Genomic DNA, 23,786 nt, shown 5'->3' with positions numbered 1-23,786 from the left:
AGGACAGACATAACCTAATATTACAAATTTACCCCAGCTATGCTGGAGGGAACAAGCAAATTTATCTTCCAACATTGCACAATGTAGGCAAGTAGTGAAATTCACAGGTGGAGGTAGACAAGGAAAAAGATTGAACAGCTGATGTCTACATGTCACTCAGACTTTCTGCTTTTTCATTGTACTGGGACAGTGGTAGTGTATCAACAGTAATGAAGTAAAACACAGAGCAATTTTCTTTGCTCTCACCTTCTTGAAAGGCGTATTCGTCGTGCCCCATGTGGATCTCACAGCTGCAGACAGGGCACCAACATCAGGGCAGAGCCACAAGGGGAACTGCTGCAATAAGGGAAACCAAAGCCTTCCACTGAAAGAGCAACTTCTCCTCCACAGGGAAAAAATATCATTGATCCCACAGGACCAGTCCTGAGGCTTTAAAATGCACACATACATGATGGATTCATATCTCTGTTTCATAAAGCCTGCTTAAGTGGTGCCAGGTTTTTACCTCCCCCATCTTTACAGTATTATCCCATGTAAATACTCCTGCACCAGTTAAATGGTGTGTAAACTAAGCTAATCAAACACAGCCAAACTGTTGAATCAGTATTTAGCAGGTCAACAGAGGTGACACAGTTTTAGAGATGCCTGACTGGAAAGAGGTCACTTAGCTTTACAGAGCTAACTATCCAACAGGAAAGCACTGAATGTTAGCACACACAAACACAAAATGGAATGGTCAATCATGCATATCTCTGATATGGATCTGAGCTGCTATTTTTCTTTGACTCCTGGCTAGACCAAAATAAATTTTGGCCATCTTTGTGAGACTGTTCAAATGCATACAGCAAACACAGCATGTTAAAGCAGATGCAGCATATTGAAGAGAGCTCAATTTAAGTGCAGAATGTTACTTGCAAATAAAAGGCTGGGTGAATAACCAACCTCCATATAAACTACCTTCTGCTGTATTTCAGTAATACTCCACTATATCATGGAGCTGTTGCAAAATATGACTTATTTGCAATGCTCAGTATAATGTATTCTCTTGTGGTCAAAAACAAATGGTAAATCCAAATTTACTTTTTTTTTTTTCCTTTAGCAGGTCATCTTTTTTACTTCTATACATGTGAATGCCTTACTAAGAAAGGCTTCTGTACATCACTATACTGAAATCAGTCTCATTATTTCCAAATAGATTATTGAACCAGAGGAAAAAAGCTAACTGAAGGGTAGATTATTCAAGGGAAAGGAAAAAAAAAACACCAACAGGAAAAAAATACTTAGAATTTAATTATCTAGTAAAACTTGCAAGCATTAATTGACTAGTGCTTCTGTTTTTGAGAGGTTAACTCACCTGCATTTTGCTGTATAGTACCATAATATCTAATATCTTACAGGAATGAGCCCTTAGACTATTTATGGTGAGACAAAGGGGGAAAAAATCTACCTTCTGTGTGTTTATGCATATTGCATTTATAATTTTCTGGCCTTCTTCACTCACCCTCACAGTAAGTAACTTATGTTCCTCAAATCAACACAAATTTGCGAAAACAGAATATTTGACCCAGGTCTGCCCAGCCAAAAAATTTTTGTCACCAATATTTCAATCAAATCACACTGCCTGTTCAGCAAACACTTGGCACTGTGCCTGATTTTTACCAGGTCATACAAAATGGGTGGAATACTACATAGTTTATTTAATTCATAATATTGAGTTCAGAGAAAATTTGTCATTTATGGGGTTCTTAGATGTACACTGCTATGAAGTGAAGCTGTGTGCAGAAAATGGGATTTAATTGAAAGAGGTTGTGGACACAAGTTATTTGCATGAAGTTTTTTTGCATGCCTTGGCTTGGAGACACTAATTTTAATCTTGTAAAGAGAATCTTGACTTGAAATCTAGAAGATTTCGAAAATATAGACCTGACAGTGGATAGTTAATAATAAATCATTATAAACAAACACAACACTTCTTTTTAACTTGCTTTTTTCCACAATAGTTATAGTAATAGTACTTTTGGAAATCAGAGATGGAAATGTTAAACTTGAATGGTTTGAAATTAAGTCATCAGCACTCGTCAAGTCTGGTAAAATTGCTAGGATACGCATATCTGGCAGAGACTATGCCAACCACTTTATGGAACAGTTTCAATTGCAATTTACTCATTACACAATAAATGTTTGCCTCCTGGGTTTAAAAAAATTAACAGTGGCACTGTAAGAACTCAGTTTTTAAAAGCACACCCTTGTTTTTATAGTTATAGATCAGAAAGTTTTTAAAAAAAGAAACCAGACATAATTCTTCCCCCTAACAGAGCTAAAAAAAAAGATAGCATGAAATCTAAATTTTGAACAGGAAATACTCACTTTCCTCATTAAACATGAAAAAAAGGAGACTCTATAAAAAGCTTTTAGTTACAACAAAACTGAGCAAATATTTAACCTCAGAGTGTAGAGTGGCATGACCTAGTATGACTGTGGACTGCCATAAGTAGTTGGGCATCTTCTGTACAAAGCTGGCTCAACAGCAAGATCAAAATCTCACAGATTAAAAAAAAAGAAAAAAAAAAGAAGCCAGCTTCTACATTTTGAGACAGTTCACTAAGTTTTTTCCCATCCTGCAATATTTTGCAAATTCCAAGCTATGACATTTGGAGTGTTACCAGCTAAAATATGTTGGCTCCTTATGGTGTGTTGCAGCAGATTTTGCAAACTATCACAGGGCGATAAGCGTTTTCTCTACAGCTTTGGGAGAACACTTGTAAGATAAATACATCCTCTCCCCTCTGTACTTAGACTGCAAAGATACCAGCAGTATAGAAATTACAGTCTGTGACTTCAGGTTTAAGGAGAGGAGACAAACAGAAAAGTTACACTGCAACACAAAGCACATACCAAAAGCTAATCTTTTTGTAATTTTGCGAAAAGATTAGCTCTCTCATTCTAGAAACTTGCTATGCACAACTGCATAGAAGTACCTGCTGTAGCCCAGATAAAGTGTAAATACCATGACAGTGTGTGGTTCAAAAAAACAGAGGAGATTTCTCACTGTTCCAGTGCTTTTCTGCATCAGCATATCAGATATCAGCACAGGCAAGGACAAAGCTGAAGATATGCCAATGGAGAAGTGTTTTCATTTCACCACAGTGCTTTCCTTTTTATGGCACTGACATCCCTCTGCACACCTATTACCATATCACACTGGCTAATGAGCATGTTTTGATGCCTAGCCCTGACCTTCCCTCCTACCAAAAACTGTTCCTTGTCCCATCCACATCAGCCATAGAGCACAGTTAAAAAAAAAAACAAAACGCTACCCAGCTTGTAATATCGGCATTTTCCTCACCTAGCACTAGCACAGAGCAGAACCCTACATTTTACACCTCACATTCTGTCATCTCCAGCCCAGATCTCCAACCTGTTGAGATGATTTTGAACTTTGATTTTGGGCTCCCATATCTTTGTGTCTCTTTCTGGCCTCATGCTCTGCACAAATGCAATACAGAGAGAACTGTGTTATTTCTTACACTGTATCATTCAGGAAAATACTGGATAGGGCAAATTCCAGCAGAACCACAGCTCACTCATCCTGTCAGACACCTGTGCAAGACCTCTCTTTTCTCTCTCATCTGACAATGGAACAGAACATGTTTAATAGTAACAATAAAAATAAAAATGCAAAATGATGAAGTGTATCTACCATGCTAATAGACTATATTTAACATTACAGAATATAGAACAGAATTTCAAAATGAAATTATATTACTTATATGTATTATAAGTATGATCTTACATATATGTATGATCATTATATATGTATTATATGTATGATCTTACATATGTATATGTATTTATAAATAAATAAAAATAAATATTTATAAAGCATAATTTTATATTTGTATACTATTAATATTTATATATTACACATCTTTATATATTAATAAAATATAACAGCAGCTATTTTGGGTCACTACTGAAGAGCCTATTAAGTGTCATTTACAGTTTGTAAACCACAGTCCTCGACCACGTAGAAATTTACATCTGCAAAATAAATGTCTAGGTTCAGCTGAGACATATTACAAAATCTGGTTTTTTTAATTGGAGACAGGGAAGGGCCAGATAACGACTTCAAGCAGGGTATCAGTCAAGCTCTGGCCTTTCCTGGGCAGCTGTTGTCTTGGCACTGCTCAAACCTATCTTGGCTTACAGCTAAGAGGTTATTTCCCTGCTCTCCCTGCCCACTTATTTGGTATCTCTTACAACTGCCCAACACAAGAGGGATAGGAAAATGACTCAGATTCGAAAATATCTTTGGCTAGAGATGCATTAAAACAGCCCTGGTGGTCCTTTAATAAGTAACAATTTTATTTGAGGGAGAACTTAAAAATGGTTACTCGCATGAAGGGACAGCGTTAGTAAATGGCTGTATTCGTAAACTCTGCAATGTATGAGAAAGAGGAAGAAAGAGGATGGGGGGAGAGGAGAAGACAAAGAAAAGAGATAGAGAGTGAGAGAGCTCACTGGTGCTGGATCCAGTCAACGGGGGCCTTTGATGTCCTGAAGTCCCACACCATGTAGCTCGCTGTCCTTTTTTACATTGGTTGCTTCGAGCATCCCCCCCTCCATGTTTAAACAGGGCGGGGAGTGGCAGCCAATTTATATGTAAATGAGGAGTATCAGGAGTAAAAAAGAGATTACAAAGACTCTGGGTCTAGCATAAGGGTGGAACAGGACCGTAGTCACTTTAGCATCACTCCATCTTTAATTTTGTTGATTGCAGCAATAAGGATCTTCCAACTCCTCAGGCACATCATCTACACATCTCATGGCATGTCTCATCGTGTGGCTCCAGTTGCTTCATTTAATTTCACTTTATTTCATTTGAAACCTCTAACCTACTAGATCATCAGTGGTTTTGCTTTTCTCTAGCCTTAACCCCATGAGGATAGACAGTGAAATTCGAAATTGCTAAAATCAGTTGCTGTCAACTTTAAATATATTTTGAAAAAAAACTGCTGTAGAAAATAATTATATCTTGGAGACCTTTCTTACCTATTTCTTTCTTGGAGATGTAGCTGTTCTTAGGTCAAGGGACTGAACAATCAAGCTTTCAAACTACAGCACAGGTGATGCAAGAAAGCTTCCACTGGACTAGATGAGAAATAAAGTATTGTGTACGTTTGGATGTTTGATCACTGCTATATGGTTATGCTCCTGTTTCCAAAAAATGTTAAAGTTTTTTTGTTTTTGTTTTTAATTGCCTGATTGTCCATACTGATCAAGGACACTCACTTTACTGAAGATCACAGAGGAAAACAATAGGGCAGACCATACAAAAAAAAAAAAAAAAAAAAAAAAAAAGAAAAAAAAAAAAAAAAAGATGAAATAAAGCTGGAGAGAAAATGGGACAGGAATCTTTTTCCTCCCCTTTATTTCTTCCAGTTTTCTTGGGTACAAAACAGACATGTAAAATATTTAAGGTATGATGACTGCTTTTAGAAAATAATTGCTTTGAACAATAGAAATAAAAACTTGCAGAAGGTCACAGTACTCACTCAGTGAATACCATGAATCTAACCCTGTGATTCTGCAGTTAGAGGGGAAAAATTTTGTTACTGCAACTTTTCATAGGACTAAAATCCTAAGATGCCCAAGTCCAACAGAACTCAGGATGTCTCTGAGTTAACATCAGTCAAGTGAACAAAAGTTTCAGATCCTGCCCATTGCTAAACAAAAAATAAGAAAAGCAAATGAAGTGTGAAAGAATTCTTCAGCAATACAAGGAACATGATAAAAACTTACTGTGTAGAAAATGTGGAAAATGCCTCTAATTGAGAATAGCCCCTAGGTCACGCAGAGTAATTTCTTAACACACAGTCAGGAAAAGCAGAGGCTCTACAAAGACCAAACTAAACCCAGGATCTGAAAGAGGTACTTCTCACCATACGATTCTCAGAAGAAAACACATCCTAATTGTGTATGTATGACTGTGGCTAAACTACAACACATTCTCACCATGCTGAAGGCATTTACTATTTTGTTTCCTTTTTGAATGCTTAAGTTTGGACAGTCATATGACCAAGACCTTTTATTTACTTCAGGAAAAACACAGACGGTCAGTGGCCAGCCAGGAGTGTCATTAGGGAATTTGTGAGGTGTACTCGTTACCACAGAAACAAGAGAGGATTGACACCCTGTAATTTCTGTCTTACAAGAGAATTCACCAACCTGACCAGTAAATAAAGTTCATAAATCAACAAATCAGAACCAAGGTCAAGTAAATGAAGATGAAGTAGCTGGAGTCCATTGGTTCTCTTAATTATTCATAGTAAGGTATATATCTTTTGAGTTCCTTTAACTTATTATGCAAACCCATAATGGAAACATTTGATACAAGCTAACACTCATTTTAAAATATTTTTCATAGAAAGGGACTAGAAAGGCCAATAAAAATTTGCTCTACTTTTAAGTCACTAACCTTAATCTCACCCTGTTTTACTTTGCAAAAAAGGTGTGCGGCAATAACCTTTGGAAGCAGAGCCAATGTTCAGCCAGTTACACTTGAATTACCAGATGTACAACAATCCTCAAAAGGACCAATTGGCACACACATTTCTGCGAAAGTGCCTTACAAACAGCAGTTCATTTTCACATCACCTCTGTGAGCCCTGCATGGATGGGTTATCACTCCCAGAGAGTATATGTGGAAAAACAGTGGCACCGGGGAGATGAGTGCCAAAGGCTGGGGTTACACTTAAAACCTTCAGACATCTCCTGTCTGCATCTTATGACTAACAGGGAAGGAAGGCAAAGAGGCATAAAGTTGGGAGACTGGAAATACCGGAGGATGTCATTGCTGAAACTCTAAGTCTCCATGGAGCTGCAGTGGGTGGACATATACAGCCGAGTCAAACTGGCACCAGGGTGAGGTTCAGTGGCCTCTTAAGGCAGGTGCAGTTGATGACTGCCAGGTGTGAACAGCTAAGGCAGTAAACTGCTGCTGCTCTAGGAACTCATGACTATAAATCCATTTCACCGTGTGAATGAAACAGAATTATATTGTGCTCTTGAAACTTTCAGTAAGTTAAATTATAGAAAACTTCCTGGTGTAGTACCAAGTACCAGCGCATAGATGCATCAGTACAGGAGCAATACCAATACATATTTGGGGTTACAAAAAAAAAAACCTGAGCTTGTTAACAATGGCTAGGCAAGTGCTTGAGCTGTTACAGTTTCTCCACAAGTTTTAAGTTACTTTCCGAACACCTAGCTATTTTAGTGGAATACAAAGAAAACTTCTGCTACACTCTTGAGATGAGTTAGTGGCAACAGCAAAAATAGTAACTCCATGGTGTATCTCTCTCACAACAAGTTTACTCTGCATATAAGACCACCTATCATCCCCTCAACACTTTCTCTTAATACTAAACCACACAGTATCTTTTTGCCAATTCTTTTATCCATTATTTTCTGGGTGCAAGGTTTTTAACTACCAGGTTTGTTTGCTAGCTTACCTACAAAGGATTTCAAAGAGCTGATAAACTTGAGCAAAAGGTTAAAAAAATCTCTTGTTACTCAAAGCCACAGGCAAAAGGGGAAGATGGGCAATGGGCATGATTTAGCCAGGTTAAGCACCAGGCTCAGCACAGGACAGTAGGTGAATGAATGAACCATGTGATTTCTAATTTTTGTGTGGCTTTAGAAGTGACCAAAAACAGGTTTGGCCAAACCTGAAATGACATTTGAATAATCAGCCTGAGACAACTGACAGATTTGAACCCCAGGGCAATTTTTCCCAGCTTCTGGTAAAGCCAGTCAGTCAAAAACTGTCTGAAACCATGCATTTGGTGCTGTGGGGCAGGTGTGCATCCCCAGTGTGGTGCTGGCTGAGGTTATTAGGTTAATTGCACAACCATGTGAGTACAGCCCTGTTGGTCTGAGCTCTGAATTATATGGAGGAGAACTGAAGAAGCCATGAGAGAAACAGGAACTGTCATTCCTGACCTGAAAAGACCTTTTGGGATTATTCTGTTTAAAGGAGAAGAAAAAAAAAAAAAAAAGAAAAAAAAAAAAAAAAAGAAAAAAAAAGAAAAAAAGAAGAAAAAAACCCAAAACAAACAAACAAACAAGAACCCCCCCAAAACAAACAAACAAAAAAACAAAAAAAAAAAAAAAAAAAAAAAAACCAAAAAAACACCCCACAACCTAAGGACAATAAGCCTAGTTCCTTAGCTGAAAAGAACACAGCAAAGGGATGTCATCATTTGTTTCATACAAATTCTCACTGCTGCTATCAAGCACACTAAGTGCTTAGTCCCATTTCTCTTCAAATCAGCAGGAAAATAAAAAACATTACCGTTTGTGCCAGTTCACAGCCAAGCTTTAGCATCTATCACAGTTTTAGCATTGCAACACCACTGGTAGAGGTTGTATTTCTGAGAACGATAAGTGGGGGAATGGCAAAGAAGGCAGTCAAAAGCAAACTTCACTGATTAACAATTCAAGTGTTGAAAGCCAGCCACATACAAGGATGTCATTTTTACTGAGTGTATTGTTTTGTTCCTATGACAGATCTTCACTCACTTGAATGGAAATAGCCGTACTCTACATCTAGTACTACTGAACTGCCAGCTGTGTTCAGGAGATATTTATAACCATTAATGCTGCAGATGGAAGGTGAGTTTTTATGTATCATAGCTACTCCTCTGGCTGAAGAGCAGCTCTCTGTCTGACAGCTGGAACTGAATTGCAGAAAGCTGACTATATCTCTCTATCGTTTTCACTCTTTTCCTTGGCATGTCATCATCCCTTCCAAGCTTGCTTCTGTTTTCTGGCTTGCCTTATTGATCCTGCCTCGTCTCGGTAGCAAGACACGTTATTGTGGAGCTGCCCTTCCCAGGGCTTACCCCACTGCCTGCTTGGGCTGGGGATCAGAGGGACCCCTCGGAGCTTCCGTGCGGGAGGTGCCAGGGGCCTCGAACTTCACGTGGGACCAAACTGCACGGCCAGGCACTTGTCCTCCGGCCCCGTTCTCGTTGCAGCCGGCAGACTCCTGGGGCCCTAAACCACAGCCCCCTGCGCCTGCCCACCTCTCTTTCAGCCGGGAGCTGGGGGTCGGAGGGGGGCGGGGGCTGTAAGGTCACTTTTCTTTCTGCAAGGGGATGCCAGGCCGGGCGAGGGGCTCCACTCCGTATGTTGTGACAAACCACGACCCCTCAAGCACCGCTGCCTCCCCCTGTCCTTCATCGGCACGCCCCGTGCAGCCCGAGGAGGCACACCGAGCCGTGCCACTGCGCAGCGCTCGGCAACAAGGCCGGGGGACCCGTGCCTGTGGCCGGCGAAGCTTCCAAGAGAGCCCTTGGCCTCGCACAAAGAGAGAGCGAGCCAGACACGGGAGTATCGCCCGCCCCCGCGGCGGGCAGCGCTGGATGCACACACACGCACCCCCCGCACACGCATCCACACACACGGTGCGGCCGGGCGGGTCACGTACCTGCAGGTGCCTGTCCGTGGGAGCGCAGGGCGGGAAGCCGCGCTATATCGCCCGTATTGCATGGGGGGATGAGGGCGATATCGCTCGGGGGCTGGGACGGGGGGGGCTGCTCTGCTCCCTCCGCCCTCTTCCTCCTCCTCCTCCCCGCGGTGTGTGTGGGGGCGTGTGGTACTCCGCGCCGGAGGAGGCAGCGGCGGGCTCCGACTCCTGTCAGCCACCGGAAACCGGCGCCCGGTCCCCCGCACCGCAGGAAGTATGCAATGGCACACCCGCACACCGGGCCGGAATGGCAGCGCACCGCAGGCTGTGTGCCATGGCACACCGCACACGTACAGCACGCACAGCACCGCAGGCTGTGTGCCATGGCACATCGCACACCGCACATGCACCATGTCGGGCGACGCAGCCCGAGACTGGGCAGAGCACAGTACCTTGAGGGACAACCAAGGGACACCTGTCCCTCCTGGAGGGCTGAGGGGGGCGGAGAGGGGGTCACCGTGCCCCTCTGCAGGGAAACAGGCAACGGGGAGCTGCATTCCCTACAGTACCGTGGGCAGGAGTGAAAACAAGGAGATGCATGCGTGTGAAACGGGGATGTCTTGCTAAGGAACACGTTTTCAGCTGACATAAAATAATGTAATTCTCATTATTCTGGTGGAGGTCTCCTGACTTGCAGCACGGCACCCACTCAAAGTGGGTGTGTCCAAACAGCTGCTACTCTGTTGTTTTGTGCAGGTACAGAAACATGCTACTTACTGTAACTTTTTTTTTAATAGGTATCTGCTACGACATGTTAATTTTATGTGGACTATATACATACGCATGCTCTTTGCACACACGCTGTGGCTGTGTGTAAGACAATAAAAACTGCCATTTATGTGTTTTGAAAACTTTCTTAATTTGCTTGCAACTAAAGACCCTATCAGCAACATTGCTTATATTGGGATTTTTCAGCAATTAATCACAGGAGGGCTCACTATGTGCTTGCAGCATTTTCTCTAGGTGTTGGTTCTCCCACAGTAAGCAAGGCATGTGCCAAAGCAAACTTTGCTCATCTCCTCAGTTGGGCTTTTTTTACCCTGCATCACTCCAGAACGAGACAGGCCTGGCTATCAGCCTTCTAAGCCGGCTCCTTCATGGCCCAGAGGTTTCCTTTCCTCATCTTCCTTATGCCAACATTTACAAAATTTGAATGGGCTAACACATTCTATTAGCTACAATGGCAACAATGCTTACACAAGAGTATAATGGAGCCAATCTGGAAGTGTATTCATGCCAAAAGTAATGCTCTTTCTGGATTTGTCTGTGAGGCAGCAGGGGAATTTGGTAGCAGCATTAGCCTTGCCTAGGGAAGATTGCCATCCTTTCTGCTATTGTTATTTCCAGTAGGGTGTCATGGTCATGATTCTCCAACCAGCAGAGGTATATAGTACTTAAGTAATCAAGATTTCACTAGCAGACTCCTAAAGATGAAGAACCCTAACAGAAGGAGTAATTATTCCAGTGAGTGAAGGGAGAGTGTACCTCCATCCATCAGGATCAAATGCATGACACCCTGCTTTCACATCTTGCCTTTAAGGCAGGGACCTGTAGTCAAAGCACTGGCAACATTAAGAAAAAGACCACAACCTTTCCGGACTCTGCTGTGCCCACAAAATCCGTCCAGGGACAGGAATGCTCTGATTTACAGGAATATGTCCCCAGAGTACCGTACAGGCCATCAAACAAACCTCATGGGTCAGAGGCAGTATGGGTTGTATTGGGTGAAGCCAGTGACCTGTTTGCCTCTGAGGTGGGCCTGCTGAGCTGTCTTTTCAATACCAAATAGTTACACTTTCACAAACAACAATAAGGAATTCCTGAAGAGGAGGACTGCCTTCCAAACAAATGCTCCTCATCTCTGGGAGCTTTACAATCAAGCATATAATCTGTAGTCAGGAAACACAAGGGGCTTGCTCTTCACTGTTGGTCTTCAGTCTTGATCACTCCTTTGCATTCTTGTTCTTTGCTCTTCTCTACTTCTCTCATGCTCTTCAGTGGCCACAGGACAAAGTAGCCTCCAAGCCTCCCTTCTCCCCCACCTTTCTTCTCCTTCTTCACTTCTTCTTTGTTAGGAACAGCCACAGGTCACATCATATGCTCTGTCGAAGAACTCAGCTAAGCCTAGAACAGTGTCACCAGCACTTCAGCACAGAATTGCAGTTCTAGATGAGCTTGTTTTAGCTCACTGCCTGTGTTAGTAATTGCACTGAGAGGGCAGCGATTGTGTGCACTGATGTTCCCAAGCAAGAAAACAAGGTTTTCTCCAGGAAGGAAAGCTGCTGGTATTGACCCAACAGGACTGTGCTGGCTGCTGCAGGGTGGACAGACAGAGAGACTGTCCTGCCTCTGCAAAGCTAAGAAACTGTGGTCAGGAGTTATTGCTTGCCATTTCTCCTCCTATTCCTCACTTGGAATAAAATACAACCAGGCAGACATCTGACTTGGTTGGTGTGGACACCTTTGGGAGGTGCTGAGCATCTCTCCACAGATGGTCTACATGTCCAGGTAAGGCAGCAGGGTCCTGTCATTAATGCAGTGGGCTGAGTAAGAAGGTGTGTCACATCCTTATCCCAGAACTAGCATGGATTCTATTCTGTGACCTCTGGCAACTCACTAACCCATGTGCTGTGACCCTTCATCAGCCATAGCAGTCTGTGTGGCAAGGGTGAATTGTCTCACTCCAGGTGCCAGTGCCAGGAAAGCTAGGGCTCATGGTGCTCAGTGGAAGCTCATGCTCTCCCCTCCAGTACTCCAGAGCAGCCTGCCATCCCATTAACACTCGTGCCACCAGCAGACCAAAAACAACGGGCAAAAGCAAAAGCATCCCAAGTCCCACAATAACTGATCCTTCTGCAGAGAAACACTGTCTGTGAAATAGGGTGTCCAAGCTGCCAAAGAGGAGGGAAAGGAATCACCATCCTCCTGTTTGAGAACACCTGACTGTCTGCTTGAAAAGAGACCCAAAGGTGCTGGCAAGTGACAGCGACATCACAGCAGAGATGATACCACCTCACAGAAAACGTGCAGATACCAAGTGACCACATGGCTTTGCTGTGAACTGCTCAGCTTCTTCAGCATCCCTCTAGCACCACATTGGTCAAGCAGGAACAGAGCAAAGCTTGGCTTTTCCCAGGGATGTCCTCCACAAGATAAGATGTGCACTGACTCGGTCTGGGACAGTTCCCCTTTAGTTCAGGACTGACAGGTGAGCTGGATTCTGCTGAGTGGCTTGTTTCTGCTGTCCAGCTCTGCCCTTTGTTTGATTCAAGCAGCAAGGAAGCTGAGTGATGTCCCTGCACTCTGTGCCCTGGCCATGCTTGCTCTCTCCTGCCCAGCTGAGCAGGGTGTGCCAGCATCCACACAGACTCTCCCTCAGCCCCCACCACCAGTCATGAGCCTGACCTGGTGCCAGAAGCTTTGCCACCTTAAACTCAAACGTGAAACACCACTCTATATGAAACCCCCCAGCCCTCACAGCAGGAGGAAAGCTGGCCTGGGAGGTGATGAACAGGCTGGGAGGAAGACAGACACAATCAGAAAATACTTCTGATTTTAGCAGAAAGCTGGCCATACACTAAGGAGCTACCACTACAGTAGCTGGGATGAGAATGAAAAATGAGAAAGGCCAAGAATGGTCTGTTTTACCAGCTGTAGATTTGAAATCAGAACTGACTATGTCACAGGAAGAAGGGCAGGATCAGGCCACTGCCACAAGAGGCTTTTTTTTTTTGCAGCAGTTCCCCACAAACTGCTATTAGCTGTCTGCTTCAAGGGCTGCTCATCATGGCTGGGACAAGCCAAATGCAGATCATGAACTAGTTTTTAAATTAATGTTTCTCAGAGGAACATGTGCCCAACCAAACTAGCTGCTGCTGTGCAAAAAAATAAGCAGAACCACTTTTGAGTAAGGAAAAATTCCTGGCACAACCAGTATCTTCCTGAAAAAGGCAGCCCCTGAAAAAGCACTATGAGTTAAAAGATTCATCTTCCTTTCTAGATTTCATTTGTCATGACCCAAGCAAGACTTTACTCCATCAGTTAGCTGGAGCATGGAGAGAGTAGTATATCTGTAAGGTCACAGAAAGTCCTAGAAGAGCTCAGTGCCTGGCCAAACCTTGTGGTGTCCCACACCGCCTCTTCCTCCTCTGTAACACTGTGAGGGAAGCCTGCTTCAGGCAGCCTTCCGACATGCAGGCAGACAGCTGGTTCTTCACTGAAACTTCCTCTACCTCAACATCTGTTGCAAAGGAATGAGCACCAAAAATCTGGAGAGCCAGCTTCCCACCCCCAAAGCCTGTGTGTCAGTCTGGAATGCTACAGTCCCCTCTCAGAGAATTAAACATGAGCTAGACCCACCTGGATGACACATTTCTCTGGGTGAAAGGGTTTGGTGAGAAACAGGCATCTGCAAGTCAGTATTAATGGGCTGGTTCCCTTGTGGGACATCAGTGTTCTTGAAGGACAGAGCAACAGGTGGGTCTGTGGGGCAGTGCAGCTTACAAACACCCAGCTATGAGGACTCAAGGTCAATGACAGAAGATGAGTGGCAGTTTTCTCCATGACTACAGGAAGTCAAATGGTCTGACTTGCAGAGAACTGGTGTGACAAGTGGAACTGGGGTATTACAACACACACCTGAGATACTGGTGGTTAGTAAATAAGAAATCCTTCTCTCATGACTGTGCAGAGGGCTTTGTATCCCTGTGTTTTCAGTAGCAATGTAGCAGAGCTGCACTGGTGTAGGCAGGGTCAGAATGAAAGCCATTAAGCACTTCCTTGGACACCAGCTTTCTGGCACTAAACTGGTATGCTGCTATTGGGAAGGTCCTTGGAAAATTGCAAATAAATATGGAAGTGAAAAGTTGCTTGTCTGTGGGGTTGTTTTGAGGTGTTTCTTAGGTTTCCTGTACAAAACACTGGAACTGTAATGTTTGAAAACCAAATTCATTTACTAAGGCAAGGCAAAGCAGTATCAGATCATGATCCATTTGTTTAAGAGTGGTCCTTAAAGAAGAAGATCAAGCAAGCAACTTCTCCCTCACACCTCACAGCTTCTCCTTAGGTAAGGAAAGGTTTTTAAAGCAGAATCTGTGAAGTATCATATCTGCATTCCTGGAACATCTATAATTAAATACATACAATATTTCAAAGTAAAGCACTACTGGTTTATTTGCCCTTCACCTACCTGCCAGTCCAAAAATTACTTGTGGGGAGCACTACATGATGCCCTAAGATTTTGTCACTTTTGGAGAAGATTTCAGAACAAACTCAATTTTAGTAGACCATAGTCCTTCAGTTCTGTTGGTCATTCACGACAGCATCTAGTGCACCCTGCTCAGCAGTATTTCAACACTTGTAATTCTGCTTTTAACACTGACCCCACATCCCTGCTCCATAGGTCAGAAAGAAGGGCTGTACAAGGATCACAAGAGAGGAAGGTATTCTTCATTCTGGGACACTAATGGGACACAAGTCCTCAAGGAGCCTGATTCAAACAGGAAAGCTTGAGTGGTCTTCTGCTCCAGCTGCCTGGACTGCTGACAATCCCTCTTCTCAATTGCTAGGATAGGTGTTGCAAATACTGCTCTGCCTGACCAGGGCAGGGCAGACTTACACAGGTGGATGAGCAGGCATTTTTCTGGTCATGTAGGTAACACCAGCCTGAATTAAAAGGGGTGACCAGGCAAGGAGTGTCCTGAGCTTCTTTCTGAAGTAGAAGGTTGTGTGGGACAACCAGAGGAGCAGGGATTCAGCCATCACAGTGCACTGTAAAGGTTTTGTCTTTTTCCAGCAATCACTGATTACCAGAAAACTCCTACCCTTCTCAAACTCCCTTTGGACGTTCAACACCCAGCCTATACCACATATGAGGGCATGTTCATTTTCCTTTGGAGATCCTGAAGGAACGTGGGGGAGTAAGTACCAGTACTAAAGACCACCCAACTCACAGTCAGTAGATTTGTTATGACTGCAGTTATTCATCAATTCTAAAAAAAAAAAAAAAGAAAGAAAATCAGCACAACAAAATACCTAACTTCAGGTCAGGGCTACGATCAAAGTGAGTTAGAGTGTGATTGATTAAATGCAAAGCAGGTAACAGCTTATGAAAGCTTAGAGACATGGTAATGCCCGGTAAAAACACACAGCTTTTAGGTCACTTCTAAATTTTTCATACCCTGTCTGGGACAGCTAACAAACTGACAGAAGAAAACCTGTCAGTTTTCTCCGCTGAGAACCTCAGATTGTCATGTTAGGCAGCCACCTTTCCTTCACATGTGCAAGATGCTGAAGAAAGCAGTGCAGACATCACAAGGATACTTCATATTAACATCCAAGCATATCAGAGCAGAACTAACTTTCTGCTGGTCCTCCCTTTGTTAGTTTTGTTACTACGCTGCAACTAACACAGAAAAGGTGCTAGTGCTAACACAGGAAATGTATATGAAGATCAGTCCACAAGGTGCCTTTGGAAATTCTATACTGTTTCATGAGGCTTGAAACACCCTTGGGAATCCAGTCTGTGTGTATTTAGATTTGTGACCATATAACTCTGTTTTGTATTAAATTCCTGCAGGTTTTGGTGGAACACGATATATCTATGGCAACAGCAGATGACTGTCAGCTCTTGTATTAAATATACAGGTAAAGAAGAGCAATTTAAACAAAAGCCCAAATAATTAGTATGGAAAAGGTGTGTAATAACAGCTCAACAAGAAACCCACTTGAAAGCAAGCAGGAGACTTGGCACTACAAGCGTGTGCTAATTATATGAGTGAGATTTGTCTGAAGGTACAGTGTGTAATTTCTCTATATAGGATAAGGACATTGGGCTTTTTCTGTCTAAGAAACCATGATGCTTTGGTCTCCAGCCTGTGGCCTCAAGTTATTAGCTAATGTTTACCTTTAAAACACAGAGAGTGGATTTAAAACACAACTGGATCATGCTTTTCACCCACTCACACTGCTAGCTGTGAGTTCCTGGGCTCACAAAAGGGGGTGGCTCTCTGCAAACAGCATATGAAGGCTGTAGCAGACCCACAGTGCATCCATTTCTGTTCCACTCAGCACTGGGCTGTGAGGGCAGAACTCCTTTTTACAGGGTGCCTTAAGGAGCTCACAGTGCAAACACAAGAAGATGGAGGGTGGGGAAATCTTCGCAATGACAGAACTGGAATCATGCAGGAGCTGAGTCATGGCTCTACTACAGAAATCCTGGGGCTATTTTCAGCCTTTCATGCAGTTGCCCACCTGTAGCAGGCTGACAACAGAGTCTCTCTCGTATGTTGTGTCTTTGGGAGGATATCCTTTTCTTCAAAGAGAAGAAATTAACAGTAGAGAAGGTTGTAAATATGAATACGGGGCATTATTTACTTAAGATATCTGACTGTCACTGTCACAGAAGCATTTATTCCTCTGGAAAAAAAAATAACCAACTGAGCCAGTGTTTCCTCCCAAGGTTTCTGGATTGAGGCAACCATGGTATTATTTTCTTCCCCCCGTTTCTGGCCTGGTAAATTTCAAAGTTTGAGAGATCTGTTTCAGTGACTAGATGTCACCCAGACACTGCTTTTACAGTAAAGTCTGGATCTCAAAATTCCCCTCTATCATATTCAGTTGTTTAGTAGAAATAGTAAGCTATGTATAAAGAAATAGCTGACAACATCCTTCTGAAGAAAATATTATGAATAGTATGAAATATGTTTCTTGGTGAAAAAAATCCATCACACTGATTTAGTGTTATTTGTTCACCCAATACTACATCTCACACAAACTCAAAATCAAAGTTGTGACAAAGACCATGATTGAAGATTATGGTCTTGTACTTATCCCCTACCCTGCTAAACTTTAACCACTGGTGAAAAGGTCTGCTTTCACAGTTGTTGCTCATGCCATGTGGCTCCTAAAAGTGGGAGAAAGTGAGAACAGGTAAATAAGCTCAAAAATACTGCTCACATTTAAGAACTTGATAGAACCCACTTTTCCTTCCTTGCTTCACTTTCTAGTGAGGTAAGCATAAAGCTTGAGTTCAACCATGCCATGCCAAAATAGTGTGTACACTTTTCTGCCTCTGTGTTGTTAGATTCTGAAGTGCAGGCTTTCCCGGTCCAACCTTGTGATCACAATTTCATTGCATAAGCTGTCTTTTAACACTGAGTAGCAAAAGGCAGACATATCAACTGCTGCACACAGACATGCACAAGCCATGTCTCCTCTGCAATGCCAAGTGCCTTCTATGCACCCTTCACGGCCCAGCTATCACTTGCAGCCCTGCAGCCTTCGACCCAAGGCTGTCAGTCTCTCCCTTCTCCTTCCTATGCTGTTGCCTTGACCTTCCACTTGCAAATTTAGTAGATTCTCATAGAAAGCAATTGCTCATAGTCTGAGAATCTCATCTTTCTTCCCTTGTGTTTCCTATCTGTTTTGTAACTTTAGTTTGTATTAAGGGGAAAAGCAAGAGTTAGCAAATAGAAAAGTAGATAATAATCATGTAAATAACTTGTAAGCATTACCAGTCATAAATATGCACAAAGTGGAGTGACTGACACACACCACCTGTGACTGCTTAAATGTGATCCTGTCAGCACTGACAGCATCATACACAGGAACAACTAAGAGGTAGCTTGGCTGGCTCCTAACGCCAAGGGCAGAGTTGACAGAGGAGAAACCCTGACAAAAATAATTATAGTCACTTTCCTCATCTTCACTGCTTGCTGACCCTGGAAAGGTCACTCTTCTGGGGGCCACATTTCTTGGCTGGCTACTTGTCAGGCATTTCCTTTTTTTTCTATTCTTTTTCCCATACAGTAACTTCAAGTTGAAGTGTGGACCCCACTGATAAAATTCTGTGCAGGTAAACCTGTCTCAAGAGCTGTGATGATACTGTCCCCAGACAGTTGGCAAAGTCTTATTCTCAGCCCCTGATAGAAATGGTGGGAAGCAGAGCTACAAGCCAATACAGTAAAATATACTGACTCTATGTATTATTGCTTGAGCTAGTTATATTTAGTTAATTAGAACTTAACTTTGCTATACAAAACACCATCCTATTCTAGGACAGAATGATGCATAGAACTAAGATTAAGCAAGACACCATTATATAGACTACATGGATTACATGGACATTATATGAAGATTTACTGGGTTTGATTTTTTGTCAAATTTGAAGCATTCAGGCTAACACTCTTCCAAACCAAGTCTCTCCCCAAAATATTACTCTCACTGATAATTTCAGTGGTTTAAAGAAATATGACAAATCCTGGTGCTCTGTCATCTAGAAGTATGCACCTTCCCTCATTCCTGCTCTGGAGCAGAGACTTAATACCAGGAATGAGGGAAGGAAGGTAAGAGGCTGCAAGGCACAGACACAGATTTTTAAGTCGCTGCAAACCTGCTTATCTCGCCCTATCCCACATTTGACCCGTGCTTTAAGCAGAAAAAGATCTTGGTGCACTTTGGCGAGTCTAGCTCCTAACCAAGTCTGCGGCAGGCCGGGCAGCAGGGCAGGCTTGGCAGCGCCCGGTTGCCGCAGGGTGTCCAAGGCAGCCCCGCTCCGGTGTGCTGCCTGCTCCCTCTGCTGGCACGCCTGCTCCAAACTCCGGCGGAGGACCTGGAACTGCTCAACAGGTGGAAGGGAAAAAGTCTAAACAGAGCCCTTGAGCGCATGAGGGTCACATTTCCTTTGCAGTACGACGAGCCATCAGTCCTGCTCACTAGGGTCAGCAGCCAGCAGATCGTGTCTCTCTCATGCACATCTTGGAGCCGTTCTCTTAATTTATCATCACCCCAAAAAAACTATACCTTTCTCTCCAGTTACTCACAGTAGCAAAACAGTCAGTTTTTTTAGTCAATTCATTTTTATGGGCCTCAAAATCTGTGAAGTGAGTAATAGAGTAAAAAGAAACACACTTTGACCTCATGTAAAAATCCTTTGCAGAAGGCAAATATCTGCAATAATTCCTCTACTACAGCATCCATGATAGGTCTTGTCCTAACAGTGCACAGCAGACTTTTTCAATAGTTCAAGATTGTCAGAGATGATTTTAAATAACATCTGATAGGGATGGTCAATTCATACAAGCTTTGTGAAACCAGTACAGAGCAGAAAAACACTGTTTGTCTCCCAGTAAGAGGAAAAGTTAGTGCTGATTTCAGCTCTTACAGTACACTGGAAACATGCTGTGCATCCCCTAATCATGGGATAAGAATTCATATCTCCTTAGACATCAGGTAATTTAAAGATGAGAAAACATGATAAGAAATAAACTTCTGTTAGGTTTGTATCTCACAGTGACACAGGACAGTTTGCAGTCAGAAAAAAAAAAAAGTGAAAATTTAAAAAGCTGTTATTGAAACACCAGAATTTTAGGATATAATTGTTCTTTTAAGTTTTACAGGAAGTTATTTTAAAAAGCTATGTTTGCTGTTGGGTATTATAATCAACCTGAGTTGTGACTTCTGTAGCAATTACAAAATCTATTGATCTTGATCTACAAAATGCTGATCTGCATCATCAAAAAATGAGGACTGGTGTTTTAAAATAGCTTTGTAGTTACATAAGACCAGTATTCTGCTACCGTTCAAAATTTAACTATAGCAGCATCTTTTCCAGACTCAATGTTAGCATCATATCACCTTTAATACTAGAATTTTCTGGCATGAAAGCCATGAATGGGTTTAGCTTATCTAAAATGAAGAAACAGGATCATCAGAAAATTAAAACAATCTGGATATAGGCTGTGAACAGGAAATAGTAATATCCCTAGAGTAAGAATTTTGAGTGCTTTAGAAATTCTGTTTTGGAATATAATTCATAGTTTTATCCACGTGGTAAAAATGCTAAATCACAATCTGTGATTAAATCTCATACTGTCAATATCTAAATCTAACAAAGAATTTCCATATATCTTTATCTATCTATATTTCACAATATTGAAGCACTTTGCTGTAAAGGAGGAGGCTGACTAATTGAAGTAGAATTTACTTTTCCAGTCCATCTGTAAAAACATTTCTGAGGACTTGATTACAATGATTAATTTAATGGATAACTTTTTTTTTTCATTATCAATCTGTTCTCTTCTGACTCCATTTTGAAGTATGTTTAAAAGGGTTTGGAGCTGTTTAGAATGGTGATACTTGTAGAAATCACACTTACAAAGAAGTGTAGCAATTTAACATTATGAAAGTTCTGACATTGCCTCCTGTCCAACACTACTTAATCAGTAAATATGTTTTCTGGAACGAGAAAACATTCTGTAAAGGGAGCAAATTACATCAGATGTTGTATCCTGTTATTTAATGAAAGTATTAGATTATGACTGATTTAACTGAGAAAAGATCATATGGCTCCAATATCTCAGGGGAGATTAAACACATCAGGTTACTTTCCTACCAAGTCCTCCTGGTACAAGCAGTGCACATTTAGGAAACGCTGCTCAGATATGCACAGAGCACAACATTGACTGGATTCTTTCTGAAGATACACTGACTGCTAAAATGTCACTACCTGGTTAATAAAAGCAGTGTAACATTTTGCACTCTTCCTGTTCACAGGATGCAGGAGTGCAGAAAAATCCAAGCAGGTCTTGCCAGCACTCTCCCTTAAACCACAAAAAGCTGAAAGCTTCTCCAATCCCAGATCACAAAGCAAGAAGCTGCTCTACTCCCCTGTCAGCAGAGGCTTTTCTGGGCCCCAGTACCTGCGTCCCTTGACAAAGGCCTTTGTCCCTCACCTGTGAACATCTTCACAAAGTCGGCACTCGACATGCTCATAACCACATCAGCTGTCAAAGGAGGCTTTCCGAAGCCAGCGCTCCCACCCTTGGTCTTCAGGTCAATATACCAAGTGCCTCCACCATCGCCTGGACAGAGAGTGAAGTGAGGTGAGAAGGCAGCAAGGATTGCTGTGCCCTCCCTTCTCGGTTGCCCCCTCCAGATGGCCACAGCCGTGTGCGTTTGCAGCAGTTCCGTGGCAGCCGCACGCTGCCGGGTGCTCTGCAAGGAGTCACCTCTTGTCCCCCGTGACGCCCCAAGCACCACGGGCTGGGGCCACAGGCAGGAGAGCCCAGAGGCTGCGCTATCCCACAGAGCTGGTGGCAGCTGGCGATTCTGCCGTGGCCCCGAGAGCGCCCTGTCCCTCATGCCACACCAGCCCCGTGCGGGGCGGCAGCGCCGGGACAGAGGCTCCACGCCCGGCATGAGGGACAGCAGCTCCCGGGACCTGCTCAAGCGGGCCTGCAGCAGGAGCGTCACACAGAACTGAAGAGGAGCTGGTCTGCTTTGCGACCAGTCCAAAGTGCTTCTGTCTGAAAGCACCCAGTGCCTTTTGCTAGGCAAGGCTGCACAAACGATGGGCTTACCAGATAGCTCAAACTGAAAGACGCCCTGAGTACTTCTCACGTACTCTTCAGTCACTGCCCCTTGAATAACTCGGAACATCTCTGCAACAGGACCCGATGGCATGGCTACAGCAGATTCTGTCTTAGCCTTGGCCGCATCTGCTCCTTCCTGCTGAGATCTGATTTATTTCTTCTCCTCTTTGAATGCTTGGGCAGCACCTCCAATAAATTAATTCTTCTGCAAAGGCTTCTAAAGTGCAAATCAATTTACTGCTTTTGTTGTCAACTTTCAGAACTCTCTAAACATGGACAAAGGGTTTAGAAACCCTTTGATGCACCCCTGAGATGCAAAGCAGAGATTTTCCACAAATCAAGACGATCAAGGATTAAAATGTGAGAGAATTCACACACTGAAATCTACATAAACCTGCCTATCTAATAGATAGTTACCCCTGCCTACTGCATAATTGCTTCACTTCTGCAACCTTATGCAGTACATGTCACTGAACCTGTGTAGACCTCTTCGGGGGTCTCTAGTGGTCCCTGCTGGTCGTCTGGGGAGATGTTCCCTACTCAGTTTCAAGCAAAGTTCAGTTCAGGACGTGCAGAACTTCAGACTGAGTGTCAAAGAATCTTCTCAGACAACTGCCAACCAGGTCATAAAATACAAAACCTTTCCATAAACATTGAGCAACATCTGTTTAAGCCACCTGATAGCATCTTTTTACATTTAAAAGAAGGGTTAAAGGGGAGAATGATACCATCAACTTCCATCTGGATCAGAGATCAAAGGAAGGGACAAGGACATCGAATTCTGCTTCAAGACTCAGAGCTTAAAGTTCCAGAGAATTCTACTTAAAATACAGAAAATTCTGTTTAAACACATCGACTTGATCAGCATTTTACTTTACCACAATAAACATGCACATTTAACAATAAAGGAAAGGTTTTCTAATAAAGGAAAACTTTTGCAATTTACAAAGCCAATCAAGTTGAACAACCCCTTAAAATGCTGTTGAAAGTCTCTTAGGTGTCTTCAGTCTCAAAAATACTTAGGTTCTGTTCTGTGGGTCCCTACAGAATAAACCGCACTGGGAGCCCAAGGAACTAACACCATCTGTCCCTGGCAGAATGGTCCTAGTGTGACTGCTCAAGCAGTATTTCCACCAGAAAGGAACACTTCCAAGTTTGCCTCCTCTGCCCTGGCCTTATCCCTATTTTGACACTCCTATAAAACCAGTTCAGCATTCTTAGCTGCCCTTCACCTTGACACAAAAAAATTCTGAAAAAACCCCAAAACATTTCTGCACACATGATGGTGTTTTCAGAGCCGATTGCAAGCCCGAAAGAGCATCTCACTGCCGCCAGGACACTCAGGGCCCAGCTGACAGCGCTCACTAGGACCTTGGCTCGCCACCTTCTTCCGCATGGCTGCATTTCCTCCTGCCCTCCGCGGGGTGCAACCAGGTCAGCCCAGCTGGGGGCTGGCAGGGAGGCGCAGCCGGCGGAAGGAGGCACCGGCAGAGCGCACTGAGCGCAGGGGCAGCGGGGACAGCCAGGGAGGCGTCGCTGCAACGCGGCACGGCGGCGTTGCGCAAGCCAAAAGGCCCATGGACAAAATACCAACATTAAAGGAGTAGTTCCTGAAAAAGAAGGGCGCTCCACGTTCTCCTGCAAGTAGCTGCAGGGTCAGGAGCTAGCTCCGGCTGAATGCTGCACCATCGGAGGGAAGGGCATTTGGGAGAGCAGAGGCCCTTGCCCCTGCCCCCCAGGACCGTCGAGTTTCTGCAGTGTAGAGAGCAAAGCACTAGACTGTAAGCACAGATGCAAGGATGTTCAGCCCACGGCAAACCCGTGCTCCCCTGCCCAGCACCCGGATTGAGGTGGGGCGAGCTGTGGGGCTACCGCACAGGCAC

General features: G+C 43.3%; 1 protein-coding gene across 4 annotated transcripts in view; it reads right to left on the bottom strand.

Moving 5' to 3' along the window:
• The window catches only part of KIAA1958 (KIAA1958 ortholog), a 69,332-nt gene that overhangs the window by 43,776 nt on the left and 1,770 nt on the right, over positions 1-23,786 (bottom strand). Inside the window, exons 1-2 of one of the 4 annotated variants that reach the window (XM_053931515.1) lie at positions 21,892-22,256; positions 21,265-21,393 (exon numbers count right to left, since the gene is read on the bottom strand). The exons of 1 other annotated variant lie outside the window; for it this stretch is intronic. The gene's annotated coding sequence lies outside the window, so the exon portion shown is untranslated. Of the gene's footprint in view, positions 1-9,493; positions 9,583-21,264; positions 21,394-21,891; positions 22,257-23,786 lie in introns of those variants that run through there. 2 more of the 4 variants (XM_053931516.1, XM_053931518.1) reach the window with 2 other exon arrangements.

Source organism: Vidua chalybeata, chromosome Z (assembly GCF_026979565.1).
Source record: "Vidua chalybeata isolate OUT-0048 chromosome Z, bVidCha1 merged haplotype, whole genome shotgun sequence".
NCBI classification, from domain to species: Eukaryota; Metazoa; Chordata; class Aves; order Passeriformes; family Viduidae; genus Vidua; species Vidua chalybeata.
Note: the sequence above shows the minus strand (reverse complement) of the source record. Positions and strands in the feature narration are given on the sequence as shown.